The 24,247-nt window shown below is 39.5% G+C and overlaps 1 pseudogene; it reads left to right on the top strand.

Annotated features, from left to right (window-relative positions):
- Positions 1–2,949: 2,949 nt before the first annotated feature.
- Positions 2,950–3,848, top strand: LOC117097990 (annotated as a pseudogene).
- Positions 3,849–24,247: the final 20,399 nt, after the last annotated feature.

The raw sequence follows: 24,247 nt of genomic DNA, 5'->3' as shown, positions 1-24,247 counted from the left end.
TATGCACCATGGAATACTATGCAGCTATATAAAGGATGAGTTCATGCAGGGACATGGATGAAGCTGGAAACCATCATTCTCAGCAAACTAACACAAGAACAGAAAACCAAACACTGCAGGTTCTCACTCATAAGTGGGAGTAGAACAATGAGAACACATGGACACAAGAAGGGGAACATCACATACTGGGGCCCGTCAGGGGTTGGGGGTGGGGTAGGGGAGGGATACCATTAGGAGAAATACCTAATGTAGATGACGGGCTGATGGGTGCAGCAAACCACAATGGCACATGTATACCTATGTAACAAACCTTCATGTTCTGCACATGTACCCCAGAATTTAAAGTATAATTTAATTTTTTTTAAAAAGGAATTTTAAAGTTAATAATAATTATGCTTTAATGAAATAGACACAAGATCACAATAATAATAACCACATAAAAGATGGTTCAAATTTAGTTTAAAATGTACATGAACTAAAATTCAGGAGGAATTTATCAAAATGTTAACATTTTTATCTCTGTGTGATGCAATTATGGATGACTTTTATGTCCTTTTTTCTATTTAGTTTCTTCCCCCACGGTAAGAATATTACTTAAACAAACAGAAAGCCAAAGGAAAAAAAACACACACACACACACAATAAAAATGAGCTTAAAATATGTGGTACTGAAAGATTTTTCTTTGAACAGTTGCACAAACAAAGACAGCACTTAGTAGTAAAGCCTCTAAGGAAAAAGTGAACATCTCAGCACAAATGGCAGAATACAAATGTAATATGGGGAGCACAAAAAATATGCAGACCGAATCAAAACAGAGACAATTCCCTTAGGTAGGTGAGCTTTTAAAAATTGGGCACAGAAACCATTTATTCATACCAGATCTTGCCCAGAGGCATTGAAAGAAAAACAATGGAAGACAATGATGGGGGTTTGAAAAGAGGAGAATGAGAAGCCAATGCCCTGCTGCCTGCCACCCTTTATCCACACCTGCCTCTTTCCTCTGCCCCAGGGCTCCCAGCAGCAGACTCGGCAGATGCATTAGGTCCAAGCAACACAATTTGAAAAATCAACATCATCATCTTAGGTTAGATCTACTATCAGTCACTCCCTATTAAAGATGAGCTGGAAATTATCAGAATCCACAGTATAATCTTTGTGGTTTACTACATATGAAAATTTAAGAAAACTTATGCTACTCTCATGACACTAAAGCTTGGTTTATTAATTCTCCACAAATTTATTCGTCCTGTCTGTTAAAACCTTATTTAAAAAATATTATTCGGGGCCGGATGCAGTGGAGCACGCCTGTAATCCCAGCACTTTGGGAGGCCAAGGCAGATGGATTGCCTGAGGTCAGGAGTTCGAGACCAGCCTGGCCAACATGGTAAAACCCCATCTCGACTAAAAATACAAAAATTAGCCAGGCATAGTGGCATGCACTTGTAAATCCAGCTACTCGGGAGGCTGAGACAGGAGAATCACTTAAACCCAGGAGACAGATGTTGCAGTGAGCCAAGATCGTGCCATTGCACTCCAGCCTGGGTGACAAGAGCAAGACTTCATCTCAAAAAAAAAAAAAAGTATTCAGCTGGGCGTGGTGGGGTGGCTTACATCTGTATTCCCAACACTTTGAGAGGCCAAGGCAGAAGGACCGCTTGAGTCCAGGAGTTCAAAAACAGTCTGGGCAACATAGACCCCATCTCTACAAAAAATTAAAAAATTAGCCAGACATGGTGGTGTGCACCTGTGGTCCCTGGTACTCAGGAGACTGAGGTGGGAGGGAGGATTGCTGGAGTACAGGAATTTGAGGCTGCAGTGAACTATAATCACACCACTGCATTCTAGCCTGGGCAACGGTGACACCCTGTCTCATAAAAATAAATTTAAAAGGCCGGGCGCGGTGGCTCACGCCTGTAATCCCAGCACTTTGGGAGGCCGAGACGGGTGGATCACGAGGTCAGGAGATTGAGACCATCCTGATTAACACGGTGAAACCCCGTCTCTACTAAAAATACAAAAATTAGCCGGGCGTGGTGGCGGGCGCCTGCAGTCCCAGCTACTCGGGAGGCTGAGGCAGGAGAATGGCGTGAACCCAGGAGGCGGAGCTTACAGTGAGTGGAGATCACGCCACTGCACTCGAACCTGGGCGGCAGAGCAAGACTCCGTCTCAAAAAAAATAAATAAAAATAAAAATAAATAAATAAATAAATAAATTTAAAAATTCATATATATATTATTCCAGGTATTAGCATTTATAGGTACTTGGTCTAAAAGGACGCTTCCTGATCGTTAGAGTTACCCAGAGCCAAGAAAAACAGAAGGAATACATGTGAGTGAATCTGACAAAAGCTGTGGGACTGAGATGTCAAGTCAGTTTTGGCTTGAGCACACTTGGCTGTACTTGACATGAAAGGGAAAAGAGTTCTTCCTGTGTCTGGCCACAGTGAGCCTAGTCAAAGTTGTATAATGATGGCAGCAATCAGAGCAGCAGCATGAGCCCAGTCACATTGTATCAAAGCTGAGCTTAATCTAGCCACTGCAGCTGCAGTGAGCAGAGGTTTGGAGAGAACTGAAGCACGTGGATAGATCTTGCTTACTGAATCTATTAAAACTTTTCAGAGATTTCAACAGCTGGCCTTTCCTCATTATAGTACCAATGGCTGCGGTAGAAATAAATATGGACATCTCTTTCAACTGTATGGGAAACAATAGCACAGAAGCATATTCTAGAACTATGCTGCCCAATGTGTAACCATTAGCCACACCTTGCGATTAAGATCTCAAATTTTGGCTAGTTTGAATTGAAGTGTAAAGTACACATCAGATTGCAAAGACTTAGCATAGGAAAAAAATGTAAAATATCTCAATAATTTTCATATTGATTACATGTTGAAATGACTTTTTGATATTTTAAGCTAAATAAAATATATTGGAACAATACAGTCAGGATGGACAAAGTTGACCCGAAGAAAGCTAAGGGCAAGATGTCTACCTATGCCTTCTTTGTGCAGATGGGCAGAGAAGAATATGAAAAGAAAAATCTAGAGTTCCCTATTCATTTTACAGAATTTTCCAAGAATTGCTCTGAGAGGTGGAAGACAATGTCTGGGAAAGAGAAGTCTAAATTTGACGAAATGGCAAAGGCAGATAAAGTACACTATGATTGGGAAATGAAGAATTATGAACCAGTTAAGGGAGGCAAGAAGAACCCTAATGCCCCCAAAAGGCCACCATCTGGATTCTTCCTGTTCTGTTCAGAATTCTGCCACAAGATCAAATCCACAAACCCTGACATCTCTATTGCAGACGTGTCAAAAAGCCGGGTGAGATGTGGAATAACTTAAATGACAGTAAAAAGCAGCCTTACGGCCGGGCGCGGTGGCTCAAGCCTGTAATCCTAGCACTTTGGGAGGCCGAGACGGGCGGATCACGAGGTCAGGAGATCGAGACCATCCTGGCTAACAAGGTGAAACCCCGTCTCTACTAAAAATACAAAAACTAGCCGGGCGAGGTGGCAGGCGCCTGTAGTCCCAGCTACTCGGGAGGCTGAGGCAGGAGAATGGCGTAAACCTGAGAGACGGAGCTTGCAGTGAGCTGAGATCCGGCCACTGCACTCCAGTCCGGGCGACAGAGCGAGACTCCGCCTCAAAAAAAAAAAAAAAAAAAAAAGCAGCCTTACATCACTAAAGTGTCACAGCTGAAGAAGTGTGAGAAGGATGTTGCTTACGGCAAGTCTAAAGGAAAGTTTGATGGCCCAAAGGGTTCCACTAAAGTTGTCTGGAAAAAGGTGGAAGAGGACAACAAAGAAAATTAGGAGGAAGAAAAGGAAGAGGAAGAGGAGGAGTAAAAAATTTAAAACACTGTTTTTCTCCCGGTGAATACCTTAGAGCAGCAGTCTCCAACCTTTTTGGAACCAGGGACCAGTTTTGTGGAAGACAATTTTTCCACGGATGGGTGGGGGGATGGTCTTTGGGATGATTCACACACATCACATTTATTGTGCACTTCATTTCTATTATTATTACATTGTAATACATAATGAAATAATGATACGACTCACCATAACGTAGAATCAGTGGGAGCCGAGAGCTTGTTTTCCTGCAACTAGACAGTCTTTCTGGGGGTGATGGGAGGCAGTGACAGATCATCAGGCATTAGTTAGATTCTCATAAAGAGCAGACAACCTAGATCCCTCATATGCACGGTTCACAACACGGTTTACTCTCCTATGAGAATCTAATGCTGCCGCTGATCTGACAGGAAGCGGAGCTCAGATAGTAATGTGAGACATGGGGAGTGGTTGTAAATACAGATGAAGCTTTGCTCACTTGCCACGCACCTCCTGCTGTGTGCCTGGTTCTTAACAGGCCATTGACTGTTATCTATCTATGGCCCAGGGGTTGGGGACCCCTGCCTTCAAGTAGGGGAGAGCTGTAATTGACACATCTCCTATTTGACAAGTATCTGTTGCCCTTATTAGTTTTAATTACAAAGTTCGATTACAATCATATTGTTGTCTCTCAAACTAGAAACTGTTCACATGAAGTGGCCAAGTGGGTCTAGAGCACCCTGAAACTGTATCAAAGTTGTACATATTTCCAAATATTTTTAAAATGAAAAGGCAACTTCATGCTCCCCTTACTCTGTGTGCTTTGCTGTTAGTGTGATCAGGCATTTAAAGGTGCTTCTGGCATTTTTTTTTTTTTTTAATTTGGAAGGTAGTGTTAACTACATGGTTATTGGCTGGAAATCCTGAGTTATCAACTGCATATATCTATAGTTTGTAAAAAGAACAAAACAACCAAGACAAACTCTTGATGTTCTTTGTTTGACATTCAGGCTGTGGTGGAAGATGCCTTTGGGAGTGCCCTTAGCTGAGGCTGTGCACTATGAGGCTGGGCCTGTTGACTGCACTGTGCATTCATTTAGCTTCAGGTTGTCTTGTTTCTGTATCTAATGACATACCATTCTGCTACCATTCCTAGCTGTGAACAAAAGATGGTCAGCTGACTTCAGAAGTGTTTATTTTCTGTTTTTGTTTTTGTTTTTTTTTTCAGTTAAGTGTGGTAGTTTTTAAACCATTTGTTTTTAAACTGTAGAACTTTTCATTGTTAACAAAGCGAAGACCCACTGCATCAATGAAATTGGTTCAAGAAGAACCTCCTGTACTTAAACATGATTGCCAACATTCTGTTTTTTTCTTTTTTGTATGTTTAGAATGCTGAAATATTTTTGAAATTAAATAAACAGCATTACGTTTTAATAATACATTACTAAAATCATTTTCAACGTTTCTCTTACTGTTTTTTAAGTGTGGATATTAGAAAATTTTAAATTATACATGTGGCTTATATTTAAGAAACTGGCATTAAGTTTCTACTGGACAGCTACAGAGCAAACAGAATTGGGACTGCTGTTGTTAGGCCCTCAGGTCTTATTTGGGATTTTTGTGGAGGGAGGATTCCTTGTTTTACGAATGGAGAAAACACAGCTCCATCCTTTTGAGTTCTTGATATTTCAATTGGGGTTTGAGTTTCTTTTTGAAAGCAGGAAATACCAGTTACATTCCATAATAAATGATGGAGATGTGGACTAACAATGAATCAGAGTGAGCCTTTGTTGGCCTATGCAATGGTTAGAAACTGCATTGAGTCTTTTGATCAAACCGATTCTGTTTTGTTGCCAATATGAAAAGGAGAAAATTTTCTAAACAGATTTCAAAATAGGAATGTGGATATTGACCATCAAAATGAGCCTAGGAATACACCATATCATTGAGAGCTGCTCTGAACTTTTATCTAGGGATATGTTCTCTTTCATTGAGGTCCAAACTTCTATGCAGAATAATTTTATCTGAAATTGAAGATTAATCTTCTGAAGTCTATGAATTCTAACACAGCATTAAATTATATATTTTTTCAAGAGTGTCTTCATTCATCATTTACATACATTTTGAGAGTCTGAGTAACATAACAGTAGATTCTAAGATGGAGTTTACATTATACAGTCCCATACTTCAAGGGCCTTAGCATTTTCATTTGTTTATTCAACAGATATTTATTGAGCACTTACTATGTGCCAGGCAGTCTGCCAGGCATTAGGGGTGCAATAGGAATCAAAAATAGAATAAGATCACTGATCTCCTAAAAATTACAGCCTCCTGTGGGAGGTAGACATTTATCAAATAATCACATGTGAGAGGTCCCAGAAGCAGGGAGCAGGGAGAATTCAAAGCTCAAGTGGAAGGATGAATTGTAGACAGGAGGAAGTATAGCTCCTCTAAATGTAACAGGAGAATTGATTCCCTAAATCCAGTTGGCTGCAAAACAAGTCAATGTGTTTGATATAAAGTGTGTGAGAAGAGAGCAAAACTAGCTGGAATGCTTAGTATATTATTTTATAACTCATCATCCAGACATGGCTAGTTACTCAAGGTAAGGTTTAATTTAAGATAATGTCCAAGATTTAGAAATAGACTCATCTGTTAGTAAATTGCAGGTTTGGGGTGGCAAGACACATAACAGTAGGAGATACTTGGCAGTAGAGACAGGGCTTGTCATCACCATCTAGGAAATCTATGATGTACAAAGACTGGGATTCTGTACTGGCAGAAACCCTTCAGCAGAGCCAAGCAGCAAGGCAGGATACCATTGCAAAAACTCAAAACACAGGTCAAGATAGAATTCTAGGAATTGAGCATACAGAATGTGAGGACATGGGGAGTTGGAGAAGAGAGAGATCATGACACTCAAGATAAAAACTCAGGTTTAGGAGTACTGTTAGCAGAAATATTCAGAAAAAAGCCTTTATTTGTAGAACACTGTGGCAGTCCAGTGGCCAGGACTGGCCATATCCTGGGGTAGATTAGCAAGTGTAATCCTGCAATACCATGAGCAGGATGAACCTGTTAGGGAGCAAAGCTTACTCCCAAGTTCCCCAAGGATATGGTACTTTAAACAGGTTTTAAAGAAGACTCGTGATTTAGAAAGTTGGAGGTTGGGCCGGGCGCGGTGGCTCAAGCCTGTAATCCCAGCACTTTGGGAGGCCGAGACGGGCGGATCACGAGGTCAGGAGATCGAGACCATCCTGGCTAACACTGTGAAACCCCGTCTCTACTAAAAAAATACAAAAAATTAGCCGGGCGAGATGGCGGGCGCCTGTAGTCCCAGCTACTCGGGAGGCTGAGGCGAGAGAATGGCGTAAACCCGGAGGCGGAGCTTGCAGTGAGCTGAGATCCGGCCACTGCACTCCAGCCTGGGCGACAGAGCGAGACTCCGTCTCAAAAAAAAAAAAAAAAAAAAAAAAGAAAGTTGGAGGTTGGTAACAATGGTCAACACCATGTATAATAAATGCATTGTCATTTTAATTCTTATAATATTTATACATTTATATATGTATAAATATATTTGTAATATAAAACATACAATATAGGGTTTATATTTTTAATATACAAACCAAGATTGTAAAATATATACTTTATATTTTCTAAATATGTATTTTCTAAACCATACACACACATACACACACACACATATACACATACATAGCTTAATAAATATTCAAATTTGGAGTAAAAATTATGCATAAAGGCATTTTAATGATTTTAAAATTATTCATCATTAAGGTAATTTTTTACAACAGAGCTATCACTAGTTTAATGTTACATCTTTCTTAGCTATGATTTTACACACAAAATTATTCCAAAGGCTTCAATAAAGTGAAGTTCTTTAGGTAACTGGGGATGCTGTGAGGTACCCAAGAGTGGAGATTCGGCAGGGCGCGGTGGCTCAAGCCTGTAACCCCAGCACTTTGGGAGGCCAAGACGGGCAGATCGCGAGGTCAGGAGCTCGAGACCACCCTGGCTAACACGGTGAAACCCCGTCTCTACTAAAAAATACAAAAACACCAGCCAGGCGAGGTGGCGGGCGCCTGTAGTCCCAGCTACTCGGGAGGCTGAGGCAGGAGAATGGCGGGAACCCGGGAGGCGGAGCTTGCAGTGAGCTGAGATCCGGCCACTGCACTCCAGCCTGAGCCACAGAGTGAGACTTCGTCTCAAAAAAAAAAAAAAAAAAAAAGAGTGGAGATTCATCCTGTTGCCCCATCCCATTTTCAACTCTCCCACCACTCTCCACCCACTATGCACCAGCAAAGTACACTGGACCTTTGTTATAAGCCTCTTCACAGAGGTATGAAAGCCAGAGGGAGACAGAAAGAGGATGAGAGGGATAAGGGTATATTAATCATGTTGCCAGCTTCTGTAAGCTTGATGCTTTAACTATCCTACATGCATATGCCAGACACATCAAATTCTGTGACAACCTGATAATATGCCTGAGTCATCTTGCCTTAGCCTCCTGCCCCTTTTGTCCCTCCTCTTCTCAATGGGGTTTTTCCTCCCCAGTGGCACACTGTTCAAATACAAATGAACTAATTTAGAGTCTATACCCTCAACCACCTCCCTTATCTCACACATCAAGCCACTATACACCTGCTGTAATCACCTTAGGGCTAGATGCCAGACAACTAGGGACAATCCACATGCCCCAGAGCTTACTGGAATTTTCAGGCTCTCCCATTCTAAGTCTAATTGCCCTGCCTTGCCCATTTTTCCCATAGAAACCATAGTGAAGGCTCATGGGCACCGGTTTTCCCCTCTCCCTCTGCTTCGGGACCAACCCTGGCACTTTCCCGTGTAGCCTCTGTGGCATGACCTATATTCCTTTTCTTGGGATCTGAGAGTATAATAAACCACCTTTTCAATGGCAGTTATCTCCTGGTCTGTTGGTTTTACTATGCCTTAATAGTAATAAAATCTATTAAAACCAAAAGGAGATAGGAAGAGGGACAAGGGACATGGTTAATGACTGATTCTAGTTACTTTAGTTGATAATCTGCATGTTTTTATCTGCTTTGTTGCACCTGAGCAAGGCAAGACGGTTGTCTCCCCTCAAAGTCACAAAACAACAGATCTAAGAAGTTCAGAGGACACCAACCAGGATGAACATAAAAATACTTATACTTTGGTATATCACATTCAAGATGCACGAAAACAAAGACATAAAGCAAAATCTTGAAATAGATGGGAGTGAAGGACTAAGGAAAATTCTCAGGCATCTCTGTGGATGGCACGTTTGAGACAGAAAAAAACAGGTGAGCAAACCTCCCATGCTGAATTCAGCCCTATATTCCTTCTTATTTCTCTATAACCTTCTCCATAGAATCTGCCAGTACCCAGATCCAGGCTTTATTGGAGACCTGGATTCCTACATCAATGTTTTCCTTAAATCTGATGAATTCATTTTTTCATTTTCTTCTTCTTATATAGCTTGAGTACTGCTCCATAACACTTTTTAAAATATTACTAGCCAGGCACAGTGGTTCACGCCTATAATCCCAACACTTTGGAAAGCTGAGGTGGGAGAACCACTTGAGCCCAGGAGTTCAAGACCATCCTGAACAACAAAGGGAGACTCCATCTCTACAAAAAAAAAAAAATTAAAATTAAAAATTAGCTATTCATGGTGGTGTGTTCCTGTAGTCCCAGCTACTCAGGAGGCTGAGGTGGGAGAATCGTTTGAGGGCAGGAGTTCAAGGCTGCAGTGCTATGATTAGGCCACTGTACTCCAGCCTGGGTGACAGTGAGAACCTATCTCAAAAAGAATAATAATAATAAAAACAAAAATAATATCACTTCTAGGTTTTGTTTTTTCCTCTGTCACTGATTTTTTACTCCTTTGGGTACTTAAACATTTTTAAATAATAAGCTAATGTGGTTTTCTTGCAGAAGACTAAGAAAGTTGAAACAAAGTCATCTATGATCCTATAGTCCAAAGTTATTCACTGTTAGAAAGTGATGTTTTCCAGTGTATTTCTGTCTAGACATAACCATACCTCTTCTGTCTCAAAGTATAACACATGCTATTTTATACCTCTGAAATATTCTTTCCTCCCATTTTATGTGCTTTCAGCAACAGTAGCTGAGCATGGTGATATGAACGAAAAAGAGCTATCACCTTGGCACATAATACAGGACACCCGTATGGCCTGGCATATATATATAACAGCAAGGATACATCAGCAATGGTACACACCCACTGTCCAACAATCTATAGGCTCAGGCCCTAACATCAACATTGTGTGCCAGGGAACAGCAGTGGCAGAAGGAGTCTAATTGGGCAGATAGTTTCCTTTCTGCTTAGTGTTGGAATCAGGACAAGTGTCACCCTTCCTAGGGTTCTTGGAATTTTTTTCTTCTTCTTCTTTTTTTTTTTGCCTAGCAGGGAAAGCGAAGTTGGGTCTTAAAGAAAGATATCATTTTGTTTTGTTGTTTTGTTTTCTAAAAAGAGGTACAGGGGAGTAAATGGTTAATTGGTGGAGGTAGGGTGGAGATGACTATATTATAACCATATTTGTGTCCTTAACTTTGAAATAAGTCATGCCGGTTCCTAGTCGGTGCATGTTCTTAGTATCTGTAGGATGCATTTTTATTTTATTTATTTTATTTATTTTTTATTTTTTTTATTGAGACGGAGTCTTTGCTCTGTCGCCCAGGCTGGAGTGCAGTGGCGCGATCTCGGCTCACTGCAAGCTCCGCCTCCCGGGTTTACGCCATTCTCCTGTCTCAGCCTCCCGAGTAGCTATCCCATCAAAACCTAAGCCAAGTGCAATGTTGTCTGGCTTTGCCTTTAAAAACAAAACAGATTTTTCACTACTTTCCAATGTGAGCACTAGCTTAATAAACTAACAAAAATTGGGAAACTTCCTTTCTTTCTTCAAATGCTTCTTAACTTCATTTATTCATCTGGGCTAAATTTTTTGTGACTTTTAGAATTACAAAAGAAAACACATAACCCCCATTAAACAGACTCACCAAATAACACTTCAATTAAGAACAAAGCCAGTATTATGGTAAACAAGCCATGATATATAATATGCCTAATTAACTTCAGTAGATGCAATTATAAAAGATCTCTTTCATGACCCTGGTTGATAAATGTTTAAAGCTATTTACCTGCTTTGCAAATGGACAGTTTTCTATTCAGAGGCTACAAAAAAATTAATAAAATTTCAAAAATTTTAGTAACTGTCATTGTGGAAGGAAAAACCACAAGACATTAAAACTCTTCAATAGAGCCTCTTGTTTTCTAGTGAATTTTCACAAGTATATTGCCTTTTTTGTAAGCTGTCATAGTATAACTTATTTCACCCCTGAGGCTGTCACTTTTTCTCGTGAAAAAGTACAACACAGCTAAGATTTTCATGGTGTACCCAGTTGAACATTAAAAAAAAAAAAAAAAAAAATTCATGTTCTTAATTATCTACAATTCTAGGAAGAAAAGCAACTACTGTGATTACTCAGGGAACAGAAAATCCTCTCTGTGTTCCTTCTAAGCAACATTGCATAAGATATAAAGAAGAAAACATCTATTTTATTTTGAAATAAGCATCAAAAGCTTGCCTGGTGGGATTATAAAAGAGTTCAGTTGGGCTGAGAGTTGCTTAAGCTGGAAGTGCACACTGCAAGGGAGGGAACAGAAAGAACAGCAGTCCTTTCAGGGGATTACAGGGCAGTGCTGTGAGCCTGAGAGGCTGCATTCAGCTACTGGCTGAAACAAAGGCCGAGCCAGAGCTACTCTTAAGTGGAGGGAGAGTGAATAAAGAAAATGCCTGGCATTCAAAAGCTGCCTCTCAACTGGGATTCAGGATTGTCCTTTTTGTTTTCTAGGCATGAAGAAATCTACAAATGTTTGGAAAATATGTATACTTTTGAGGTGAGCTGAATATGGCTGGGACTTCTGCTTATCTGGTCTTCAATCTCCAGAAGAGGAAAAATAAAACAGACAGAATGAAAAAGATTGCCATGAGGGAAGTTTCCACTTAAAAAAAAAAAAAATGGATTGTAATAGAGGTCAAAACCGAGCTTGAACCTCCAAAGCATTGGGATAAGGCTGTGCACTGTGGCTCATGCCTATAATCTCAGCACTTAGGGAGACCAAGGCAGGAGGATTGCTTGAGACCAGGAGATCGAGACCAGCCTAGGCAATAAGTGAGACCTTGTCTCTACAAAAAAATTTAAAAATTATCGAGGTGTGGCTGCACTGGCCTGTAGTCCCAGATACTGAGGAGGCTAAGGCAGGATAATCTTTTGAGCCCAGGAGGTTAAGGCTGCAGTGAGCTATGACTGCACCACTACACTCCAGCCTGGATGATAGAGTGAGACTTTGTCTCCAAAAAAAAAAAAAGAAAGAAACAATGGTAGGTGTGCTCTTGATTTTGTTCAGTGTTGCCCAATAACAATCCTTTGTTTGAAGTCTTGCCCATGTCTACCTCTGCCATAAGACTTTCCCAGGCATCTCAGCTCAAAGTGATCTAGATTCATAGCACTTATTGCTAGTACTGCATATATGGCACCAAATACTTATGGCCTTGAATTTGCATTGAGATATGTTGGATTTGAATTGACTTTGAAACATTCTAAGGGAGAATTCCAGCAGAAAATTGTGAACTTAAGTCTGTCATTCAGGAAAGGTGCAGTCTAGAGATATAGAGATATAAAGGTGAAAATCTTCAGAAAATAGGTGGTAACTGAAACCAGAAGAAAGAACAGGAGTACCTAAATAAAGGTCTGTAAAATGAGGAAAGAAAGTTCAGAAAGAATTCTTAAGAACATCATTACTTAAGAAATACATAGTAGAAAAATTAGTGAAAGATAATTGTAAGACGTCAGAAAGAATGGTTAAGATGGCAGAAAGAATGGTTGCTTTATGCAGGTTTTTAGTTTCCCCAAAGAGCGAGGTATTGTATTGTTGATTTCTGTGTTTTTCAGGACACCTATCATAATTTTATGCATGTAGTATGCCCTCAATATTTATTGAACAGGACATGAGGAATAAATATATATAAATATTGTTCTTAGTTCTCTTTTGATTGTTCTTTTCTTAGCATCAACACCAGTACCACTCCTATTCCAGCGTATTTATCTCACCTTTCAGAAGATCTTGGGTAACAGCAGGGGGCCTGTTAATGGAGGACTCTGACCTCTAGGGGGAGCTCAAGGAGAGGAGTACTGAATGAGGGTCCAGACAGTCCTCACTGGGTCACTGTAGCAGCAGATTGAGCTTTTGGTGAATTAGGAAGGGCTAAGAAGGTCCTGCTTCCACGTGGCTCAATCTTTAGTTCTTTTGAAATCATACCTCTCTTTAAGTGTCACATGACAGTAAGCGAATCTAGGCTTAAGTCCCTCGTGGAAAAACTTTCCTAACATGGAAAACCTAAACAAAATGCCAGATACGATCTATGGGTTAAAATAATGACCAAAAAACTACATATAGCCACCAAAATGTTGGCCCAAGGTGTGTGTGTATGTTCAATAATTTGAATAACTTTGGAACAGGCATAAATTTACCATGCTGCCACAGCCCTAACACTTCTTTCACCTAATACCTGCCCCACTTCACAAATTAATTTCTTACCTTTTTGGTCTCTGTAGGCATTTGAATTTGCAAATATTGTTGAAATTTTTAAAAGTATATTTTTCCAGGTTACATTCTCCAAACTTTCATGGTTAAGATGTAAGTGTTCAATGTCTCCTAAATTCCTGCATTCCTCACCAGAAAAACAACAAATTGAATTCCTTTCTCTGACGACTTGTTTGATTCCACATAGGGGTTGGCAGAACAGGCAGATGATTGTGTGCACAGGCCACAGAAATTGCTGCAGTCTGTCCTAACTCTTTTGCTTTGGGGTTCTATAACTTCCCTTTTTGTATCTACCTCACCAGAGTTGAAATTATGGGAGTATCCCTTTTGAAGAGAATAAATCTGAATCCTTCTTTTGATTGTGAATCACTATTGTCACCAAAAATTCAATAGAAAAGACAAAGAAGAGCTGAAAACAAAGTATCCAGGACTACGTGTAGATCCAAGCTTATTTTTCTTACACTTGAAAAGAAAATAAAGTGTACTGAAGTGAAAGCCCTTCTCCATAGTTCTATGATCAGATCCAAAACAGGAGACTTCACATTTCGCACAAACGAGCATTCCAAAGCAGGAGGAATTAGACAACCACCACCAAGCCGGCACACTGCCACTGGGCTGGATTTCCCAGGGTAGGAAAAAAAGCTCTTCTGCTATCCTAAAAGCACAAATATTTCAAGTCTCACCATGGGTAGCCAAGAAAATAGAGTAGAAAAGAGTCTTCCAAACCGTAAACCACCTTTTTGTTTGAGGCATATTTTACAATCTCAAGAAATCCACTGTTTATCTTATCAATACAATCAGAAAAACAATTCATGAAATGTCTACCATATGTTGGGCTCTGCACCTGCACAGAGGTATAATACAAGGACCCTGCCTTCAAAAGGAGATAGTCTAACATTGTTGGCAGATGCGGGTTGATATCCTGTCTCCAGCCTGGTCTACAGCAGTATTTTGTTTTGAAATCCATTTACTTGAGAGCATTATGAACCAATTCATTGGTCATAAGCTCTATAGTAAGAATAATATCTAATATTAGCTCCCAGGTATAAGACATTCCAGGCATATTTTACAAGGGTGATTTTCAGGGTCCCATGGCAAAGATTTTCAATGGATTTGATCAAAAGTCAAAAGCAGCCCTTTCACATGCTCTTGCTGAGGAACTTGGCATTGCGACTGTACCTAATTGAAAGGCTTTGTTGGCAGAAGTGTGCTGGCTTCACGCCCAATCACAGGACCCCTTGGAACAATTAGTAAGGCCATTAGTTTGCATGCCTAATCCCAAGTGACCTTGTATGAGTCCCCCTCTGTCTTGGGATTTGCAGGTCCCATGGCTCAGTCCTACAGGAGAGTGAGATGTTAATCCTGCTTTTTTCTCTCTCTCATCCTTACAGATTGCCACAGGCCACTGACTGTCCTATAAATGGAGACTGAGTCTTTTTTTTTTTTTTTAACTACTTGACAATAAAGCCTACATCAGAACATGTTAAAATTACAGGTGTTATTAACTTTGAACGTCAATCTCACTATAATTTTTACTTTGGGCCTTGATAATAGCTCCTTTTCCCTTTTTATTTACTTTTTATTTTATTTTAATTTTTTGAGGCAGGATCTCATTATATTGCCCAGGCTGGAGTTCAGTAGCTCAAACACAGCTCACTGCAGTCTTGACCTCCCAGGTTCAAATGATGCTTGTGCCGCAGCCTTCCATGTAACTGGAACTGCAGGTGCATGCCACCATGCACAGCTAATCTTGTTATTGTTTTGTAGAGACAGAGTCTCAATCTATTGCCCAGGCTAGTCTCAGACTCTTGGGTTCAAGTGATCCTCCTGCCTCGGCCTCCCACAGTGCTGGGATTACCACAGTGTTGGGATTACAGGCACGAGCCATTATGCCTGGTCTCCATCCCTTTTTAAAAGAAGCTTTATTAAGACATGCTTCAACTACAGTTGGTCTAAATGCTTAAAATTAATTTTAATTTTTCATTAATTATTTCTTCTTATTAAAGTCTTATTACATATTGGATTTGAACTTTTAGTGGCTACAGAGTGACTAACCAAGTGAAGTAACTAGTTGTCCTAAATACACCTAGTGTATTACTTAATCCCTCAGAAAATAACTTGATATTCTTGTCTTTAAAAAAGCAAAAGCAGACTGGGCACAGTGGCTCACACATGTAATCCCAGCACTTTTGGAATCTAAGGTGGGTGGATCACTTGAGCCTCAGGAGTCTGAGACTTGCCTGGAGAACATGGCAAAATTCCATCTCTACTACAAACACATACATTAGCTGAGCATGGTGGCACACATCTGTAATCCCAGCTACAAGGGAGACTGAGGCACTGGCATCACTTGAACCCTGGAGGTTGCAGTGAGCTGAGATCATGCCACTTAACTCTAGCTTGGGTGACAGAGGGAGACTCCATCTCAAAAAATACATAAATAAATAAAAAATTAAAAAGCAAAAGCAAAACAGAGAAACAAACAAATAGGCCCAATACAGCAAGCCTTTAAAAGCAATTTTAAAAAGTTTTCTATAAGTAAAAGTAAATCCTGGGCCAATATAAATTATCTAAACCTCATTCCTCTATTGTATGGACTGGCTTTGACAATTCCCTCTGGTCAAATTATTTCTGGTTCTATAGAAAATATTTTTAGAAAATTAGCTTAGAAGAAGCGGAGGAAAACGGTTCTCTATATCAAATAAATGTGTATGATTGTATAAGATAATTAGCAGATGCACTGTAGCAAAATTGTAGGTTCAAAGTGATGGGAGCTGACTTTAAACCAGGGTTCTCAAGGATCTCCATGATGAAAACATTCTCTCTCCTTGAAGCCTGATGGGGGTTAGAGAAGTTTGACTCACTATTGTCCTTCTGGGAACTGAATTGGGCCATGTGATAGTGACCACTGGCATAGAGATTCACTGCCATAAATTTCAGATATGGATATGAACTGTCATGAATTAGACCTGTTTAAAACTTGTGAGGAAGGGGTCCCAATTTAAGATCAACTGGGAAGCATGGGTTTGTTTGAGAAGAAAAAAGTGAAAATTATGTCACGATTTTTCAAGTAGAATTAAAATTACTAGTTTCCATGAATACATGTCTTTCTTAAAAATATATTTAAACATTTGTTTAACCTGAAACAAATGCAGAAATGGCAGGTACTTTATTTTCCTGCAACAAATAACCACAGTTTTCCCTGTAATATTCAAAACTCATTATTTGTGTAATAGCTGGTAGACTTACTTCACTCCTACATCCAGCTAATAGAACCCCCTTCACTCCCCAGCCTGCTAATAGAACCCAATTTGTTCCCCACTCTTTGCCCCACCTTCCCCCACCTGTAAAGGGCTAAGTTTGAACCAAATATGGGTCACGAAGACCTATACATCATTAGAGAGACTTCATATTACTAGCTCCAAAAGTCTAGCTTTGTAGCCAAGCTTCTGTAGTCTACATGCATCAATCTTTGCTATTTGTAATAAAAATTAAGTATTGTTCTTCCTGTTCTTATTTTAGTGCCAACTTTTAAAAGATGTCTAAGTTTGGTAGAAAAAGAATCAAATCCAAATCAGTAAAGAAAATCTAGCTTCTTTATTGAAATGGACATAGAAGAAACTTATTAAATGCTTATTGAATGTTAAAAAACAAAAAAGCTAAATAATACCATAAATGTTTCCTCCTTTTGGGTAATATAATCAGGAGTAATAACATAAGAAAAGACTCTATAGCAGAATAACATTTGCTGATATTTGTTGTATATTATATCACAAGATGCTTGCAGATATGGTGAAAACTAGGACATTGTTCAAATAGCCAATTAATTTAATATGTAAAAGGATTTTCTGCTTTTAGTGTAATATTTTGCACTTGTTTTTTAAAAATTTCATAAACTGCCTTTCCAAGAATTGAAACATTACATCAGAAAAAAAAATACATAAATTAAACTCTGGTGTATTACTTATTAGCAAATAGATAACCTAATAGTGAAAAATTTCCTTATAACGATTGTATGTTGAGTTTTTCACAGCAAGTCTAACATGTCTTTAGTCACAGATGTGTATTCCCTATGGATAAAAAGCAGGCAACATGTTTCTGAGCACCTTTTATCGGTTCTGACACATCATTACTCCTGCTTCTTCAGAAGTACCAGAGGATGTGATTGAACGCGCCCTACCTCACTATAATTCGTGTCCTTATCTAATAAAGGTGCTAGGTTTCTCTATCTGGACTCACAGCATATTTATTGAAGGGCAGGGTGGGGTACTGTCATCAAGTTGGTTTAGAGATCATGGCCACCCTGTACTATTTTAGAGATTTTGATTTACTGATATTCAAGGTGACAAAAATGAAAACCATTGGTTTGGATTTTTAGTAACAACACATGAAAAGTGCTGCGAAATACATAATAAACTATAAGAACCTCTGAAATATTTGGTCAGTTGTTTTTATGAGGCCATGAAAAGTAAACCAGAAAAAAAAAAATAGCAAATACACTCAGCTTTTGCAAAGCCTAAATACATAAACTTTTAAAAATATTTTCTTTTCTTTTGAGACAGGATCTTGCCCTGTCACCCAGGTTGGACTGCAGTGACACAATTATGGCTCACCACAGCCTTGAACCTCCAGGGTCAAAGTAATACTCCTATATCAGCCTCCCAAGTAGCTGAGACTACAGGCATGCACCGTACGCCTGGAAAATCTTTTAAAAAATGTATTGCAGAGACGGGGATCTCGCTATGCTGCCCCCATTGGTCTTGAACTGCTGGCTTGAAGCAATCCTCCTGCTTCATCCTCTCAACGTGCTTGGTTTACATGCATGAACCACCATGACATGACCAGCCACATAAACTTTTTGATAGCCTACCTGAAGTAGGTCTATTTTCTTGTACCACAGTCATAGAACTTTTAATTGGGGACTTCCCGTTTCTGCATCATGGTTATTATTGTCACCCTTCATCACGAAATTTCTTCCTAACACTTTTACTCTTGTCACTACTTTCAACTTTTCTGACTCATCTCAAATCTTATCCACAGACAGTGAACTAGTGTTCCTAAAGTCCTCAAACTTGAACTTCTGGATGCTTGCTCTTACCCCAGTGACAGCAACATGGTATTCAACAGATCCCCCTGCACCCACCCCAGCTTCTTCTCTGTAGAAGAAGATTAGGAGATGTTATAGGAATGCAGTAGTCACTAGCCACATGCAATTATGGAGCCCTAATCTACATTATGATGTGTATACTAGATGTGTATACTATCTATTGTACATATATGCAATATACGTGACTACTCTATATTGAGAATGTGGCTTAATTATATTGTATATATTGAGTATATTACTATGTGCTGTAAGTTGTAGGACGACTATAGTTAACAATAATATATTATGTAATTTCAAATAGCTAGAAGGAGGATATTGAATGCTCCCAACACAAAGAAATAAGAAAGGCTTGAGATGGATATACTATTTATCCTGACCTAATTACTATATAGTGAATGTATTAAAATATCACTATGTATCTCAGAAATATGTACAATTATTACATGCCAATTTTTTAAAAAGAATTTTTTGGAGTGATACAGCTGTTCTGTATCCTTCATTTATGGATGATTACATGATTCTATACATATGTTAAATTTATAGAACTATATATCAGGATGGGCATGCTGGATCATGCCTGTAATCCCAGCACTTTGGGAGGCTGAGGTGGGAGGATTGTTTGAGCCCAGTTCAAGGCCAGCCTTCGCAACATGCTGAAACCCTATCTCTACAAAAATATAAAAATCAGCTAGGTATGGTGGCACACGCCTGTAGTCCCAGCCACTTGTGAGGCTGAGGTGGGAGGATTACTGAGCCTAGGGAGGTCAAGGCTTCAGTGAGCCTTGATCACACCACTGCACTTCAGCCTGGGTGACACAGTGAGACCCTGCCTCAAAAAAAAAAAAAAAATCAAAAGAAGAACAACAACAAAATCTTACTGTTTCAACTTAACGAAAAATTACCTTATTAATCAAGTTGATTAAAAAAATAAAACTTGCCGGGCGCGGTGGCTCAAGCCTGTAATCCCAGCACTTTGGGAGGCCGAGACGGGTGGATCACGAGGTCAGGAGATCGAGACCATCCTGGCTAACACAGTGAAACCCCGTCTCTACTAAAAAAATACAAAAATCTAGCCGGGCGAGGTGGTGGGCGCCTGTAGTCCCAGCTACTCGGGAGGCTGAGGCAGGAGAATGGCGTAAACCCGGGAGGCAGAGCTTGCAGTGAGCTGAGATCCGGCCACTGCACTCCAGCCTGGGCGACAGAGCGAGACTCCGTCTCAAAAAAATAAATAAATAAATAAAACTTTAGGTTGGGCACAGTGGCTTACACCTGTAATCCCAGCATTTTGAGAGGCTGAGGCAGGCGGATCACAAGGTCAGGAGTTTGAGATCAGCCTGACCAATATGGTGAAACCTTGTCTGTACCGAAAATGCAAAAGTTCGCCGGGCGTGGTGGCACATGCCTCTAATCCCAGTTGCCTCAAGAGGCTGAGGCAAGAGAATCACTTGAATCCAGGAGGGAGAGGTTGCAGTGAATCGAGATCACGCCACTGCACTCCAGCCTGGGTGACAGAGCGAGACTCTGTCTCCAAATAAATAAATAAATAAATAAAACTTTAAAAAGTAACAAATGCCGTATATACACCTATTTTGAGTACTATTCAAAAAGTAACATATCTCAGTCATTTTAATATTAATTTTTAAATGTTAATTGCATGTTGAAAACTATTTGCAATATATTGGCTATATTAATTACATTAATAAAGTTATTTTTACCTGTTTATTTTCACTTTTTAAAATGTGGCTACTAGGAAGTTTAAAATGAGCTGTGTGACTCACAGCATATTTCTATTGGACAGCACTGGATTAGAATATGAAACCCTGGATACTACATCCCTATAGTTTCAAATATTCCTTCCTGATTCTGAATCCTTTTGATATTTGTGGCTCATGTTTTCACTTGGACTTTTCATCTCTACACAGTCGGCTACTTCTCATGTCCACATTGTAAGTTTCAGAGGCCTCCTTAAACTTATATTTTGGTATTCAATAAGCATGTATTGAATGACTATTTGGTTCCAGGGAGTCCGTCAGAAACTGTAGGTAAACTGGAGGCTGGAGTATATTCTGGAAACTGCAGGTGCCTCCCTGTGACTAGAGATAAAGATGCAAGAAGGAAGGTGATAAGATACAATGCAGCCAAGGCAGAGGACCCCCATCAGGAAATGGCTTATGTGAAACTATGGAGTTCAGCTTTTATCCTGAAGGCAGTAGGTAGCTTTAAATGAGGGAGTGACATACTCAGGTTTACTTTTTTAGAAAAATCAGATTATAACACAGCAACAAAACAATTAAATAGCTGTCACAACAATAAAAAAATTAAAAGCTTGAATGTAAGCAGTGGCAATAAGGATATCTAAATTTGGATTTAAAGGATGTACAGAGTATAAAAGATATAGAACATGTTAACTCTTCAGATATGGAAAGTAAGAGAATGGAATAGGTCAAGGATAAGAACCTGCCTGAAAATTCTGGTTTGGAAAATTCAGAATGCGCAGATTAGGGAAATCTACATTTCAAGTGTGATACATTAAATCTGGGCTTCTGAGAGGGAACACAAGTGGAACTACAGGTAGTCAAAGGATACAAAAGTAGGATAAGCAGAATTAAACTCTGGATCAGAGGTATAAATGGTATCAAAACTTAGGCATTGAGAAAAATCAACTTGGGATAGAATGAAAACTGACGACACAAACTCTGGGAAACTTTTTTTTTGTGTGAAATACTAACAATAAAATACTTAAGGTTCTATATCTAAATATGTTTGTACAAGAAAAATCCAGAGGACTATACGTTAAAATGTTAGCAGTAGTTGCTTCTGAGTGTGGGGTTATGAATAAAGTTTCTTTTATTTTGGGGGTTGGTATTATCTTCTAAATTGTCTATAATATACATGTATTAGTTATGATACTTTCCATGTTTGAAGCCATGTGTCTTCAAACAATACAGAATGCATACAGCAAAAAGATAACATTTTCCTTCAACTTCCTCCAATCCCACAACCATGTCAGAGTCAGTGTTGCAAGTTTAGCTTCTACCCTCTGTGCACTTTCCCACTGTATTGGCAGATACAAAAAAGGCAGATAAAGAAACATTTTTGTTCTTTATGTGTTGTGTTTTGGTTTTGCTTCATCCTAGATAGATCTGAGCACTCTCCTCTTCTTTATCTACATTTTCCAAATAGACGATTGCTTACGGTCCCATGATGCCAAATCTTTCTATATGGATGCTGACATCTAAATTTAGATGTTAAAGCCATGAATTTTACTGAGAGCTCTAGACTTACTCATACTGGTTACTTATTTGGCATTTATACTTGGCTAGGTACTAAGCACCTTAAATTAAATACATTCAAAATAGACTATTTGATGCCTGTTCTGCCTTGTGGCCACAAACCCCAAAAACCATTCTTTCTCACCTCAGTAAGGGGTATTTAATTTCTCAACTTCACAACTAATGCATCAGCACACACTGTTGTCTCTACTACTCAAATATATTCTGTATCCATCCACTTTCTCCCACATCCACTGCCATCACCCTAGTTCAAATCATGTTCACTTGTCTGGATTACCTACAGTGGACAGTTTACATCTCTTCCACTAATGTCCCTTTAGAATCCATATTCCATGCATATAAGTGACTTGTAAAAATGTACATCTGTCATCTTACTCTTTGATTTAAAATGTTCTATGGTTTCTCATTACTTTTAGAATAAAACCTAGACTCTCTACCACAGCCTGTAAATACTTCAATGCCATGTGCCTCCACCTCCATCATTCTGGGCACACTGGCTCTCCCTCTGTTCCTAAAACACAGCAATTCATTGTGGCCAACAGACCTTTGCGTTGTTACTCCATCTATCTGAAAAGCTCTTCCTCCAAATATAAGTCAGTGTGGCTCCTTCTCAAATTCAAATCTAAACTCCCATGTTACCTTCTCAGTGAGTTCTTCCCTGGCTCTAAAGTTCCTGCTTTGACCCGTTATTATACATGATTTTATTCACTTGAAGTTTTGTCACAAATCATTACTATCAGAAAATGGTCATTCATTTACTTAGGCCCAGGACCAGGCTTTTACCTACACTACAATTTATTAAAGGCAAAGAAAATGAAGTATTTTTTTCTTGGTCTATTAACTAATGTGGTCTTACTCATGAGCCTGTCCCCAACCACACCAGCTAGTAGCAAGGAAAAGTGAAAAAGAAATTCTATGTAGTATATTTCACTTTAAAACTTAATACAATCCAAGGATTTAAATCATCTCTAGATTTGTCTGATATAATTATTTCATTTTTTACATGTCTTCTGAACTCCTTGCTTTCCTCAAGTTGGAAAAGGGGGAAGTATTTATGTGTCATCATAGCAATACGGAAAGGGAATTTCCTGGCCTCATGCTGGTTCTTGGGTAACTCAAGCATGTTTAATAAATGATTATTGTAATCCCAGAATTGTTCTAAGTTGATTATATGCATTGCTTAATTTAATCATCACAACTCTGTGAGGTAAACACAGACAGTTCCTGTCCTACGATAATTTATCTTAAAACTTCTTGACTTTACGATGGTGTGAATGCAATACACACTCAGTAGAAATCCTACTTTGAGTAACCATAAAACCATTCTGTTTTTCACTTTCACTATTCAATAAATTACATGTGATATTCAACACATTATAAAATAGGCTTTGTGTTAGATGAGTTTGCCCAACCATAGGCTAATGTCAGTGTTCTGAGCACATTTAATTAAGGTAGTCTGGGCTAAGCTATAATGTTCAGTGGGTTAGATATATTAAATACGCCTCTTTTTTTTTTTTTTTTTTGAGATGGAGTCTCTGTTGCTCAGGCTGGAGTGCAGTGGTGCCATCTTGGCTCACTGCAACCTCTGCCTTCAGGGTTCAAGTGATTCTCCTGCCTCAGCCTCCTGAGTAGCTGAGATTACAGGCGTATACCACCATGCCCAGCTAATTTTTGTATTTTCAGTAGAGATGGGGTTTCACCATGTTGGCCAAGCTAGTCTTGAACTCCTGACCCTAGGTGATCGCCACCCTCGGCCTCCCAAAGCGCTGGGATTACAGGCATGAGCCACCGTGTGCGGCCTATTAAATGCACTTTTAGCTTATGATATTTTCACTTTACAATGGGTTTACTGGGCCACAATCCCCTCATAAGTCTAAGAGCATCTGTACCGTTATTAATCTGATTTACCGTCAGAGAAACTGAGGCAGAGAGAGGCAATATGATTTATGCAAAGTTACTACAGAGACAAGAATTGGACCCAGGCAGACTGTTCCATAACCCATGTCTTTAACCACCATCCTGTGCTGCCTTGTTTGTGTACTTGGCTGGGATCCAGTGAGCTGTGGTTGGCACAGTCCCACCCTTGGGCTTTCTGCTAGTGTCTGCTGCTGACATCTATATCTGATGAGCTTGTGGTTGAGTATGCTTGGCTTGGCCAGGGACTGGGCTGTCAACTCAGCATTCACATTACACAGTACCTAAGGGGGTTTCAGGAGGAAAAACAGAATTCTGACTCAGTGTGTGTATGCCAATCCACCTACTTACCTGATGTGGGCCATTTCATTTTGTGGGGCCACTCTGTTCATGGGCTCCTCCCAGAGACCTAATGGGCGGCTGGGCCAAAACCCTTGTTGCCTTGATTTTCCTT

The sequence above is a fragment of the Trachypithecus francoisi genome, unplaced genomic scaffold, assembly GCF_009764315.1.
Source record: "Trachypithecus francoisi isolate TF-2019V2 unplaced genomic scaffold, Tfra_2.0 Lachesis_group15, whole genome shotgun sequence".
Taxonomy (NCBI): Eukaryota; Metazoa; Chordata; class Mammalia; order Primates; family Cercopithecidae; genus Trachypithecus; species Trachypithecus francoisi.
Note: the sequence above shows the minus strand (reverse complement) of the source record. Positions and strands in the feature narration are given on the sequence as shown.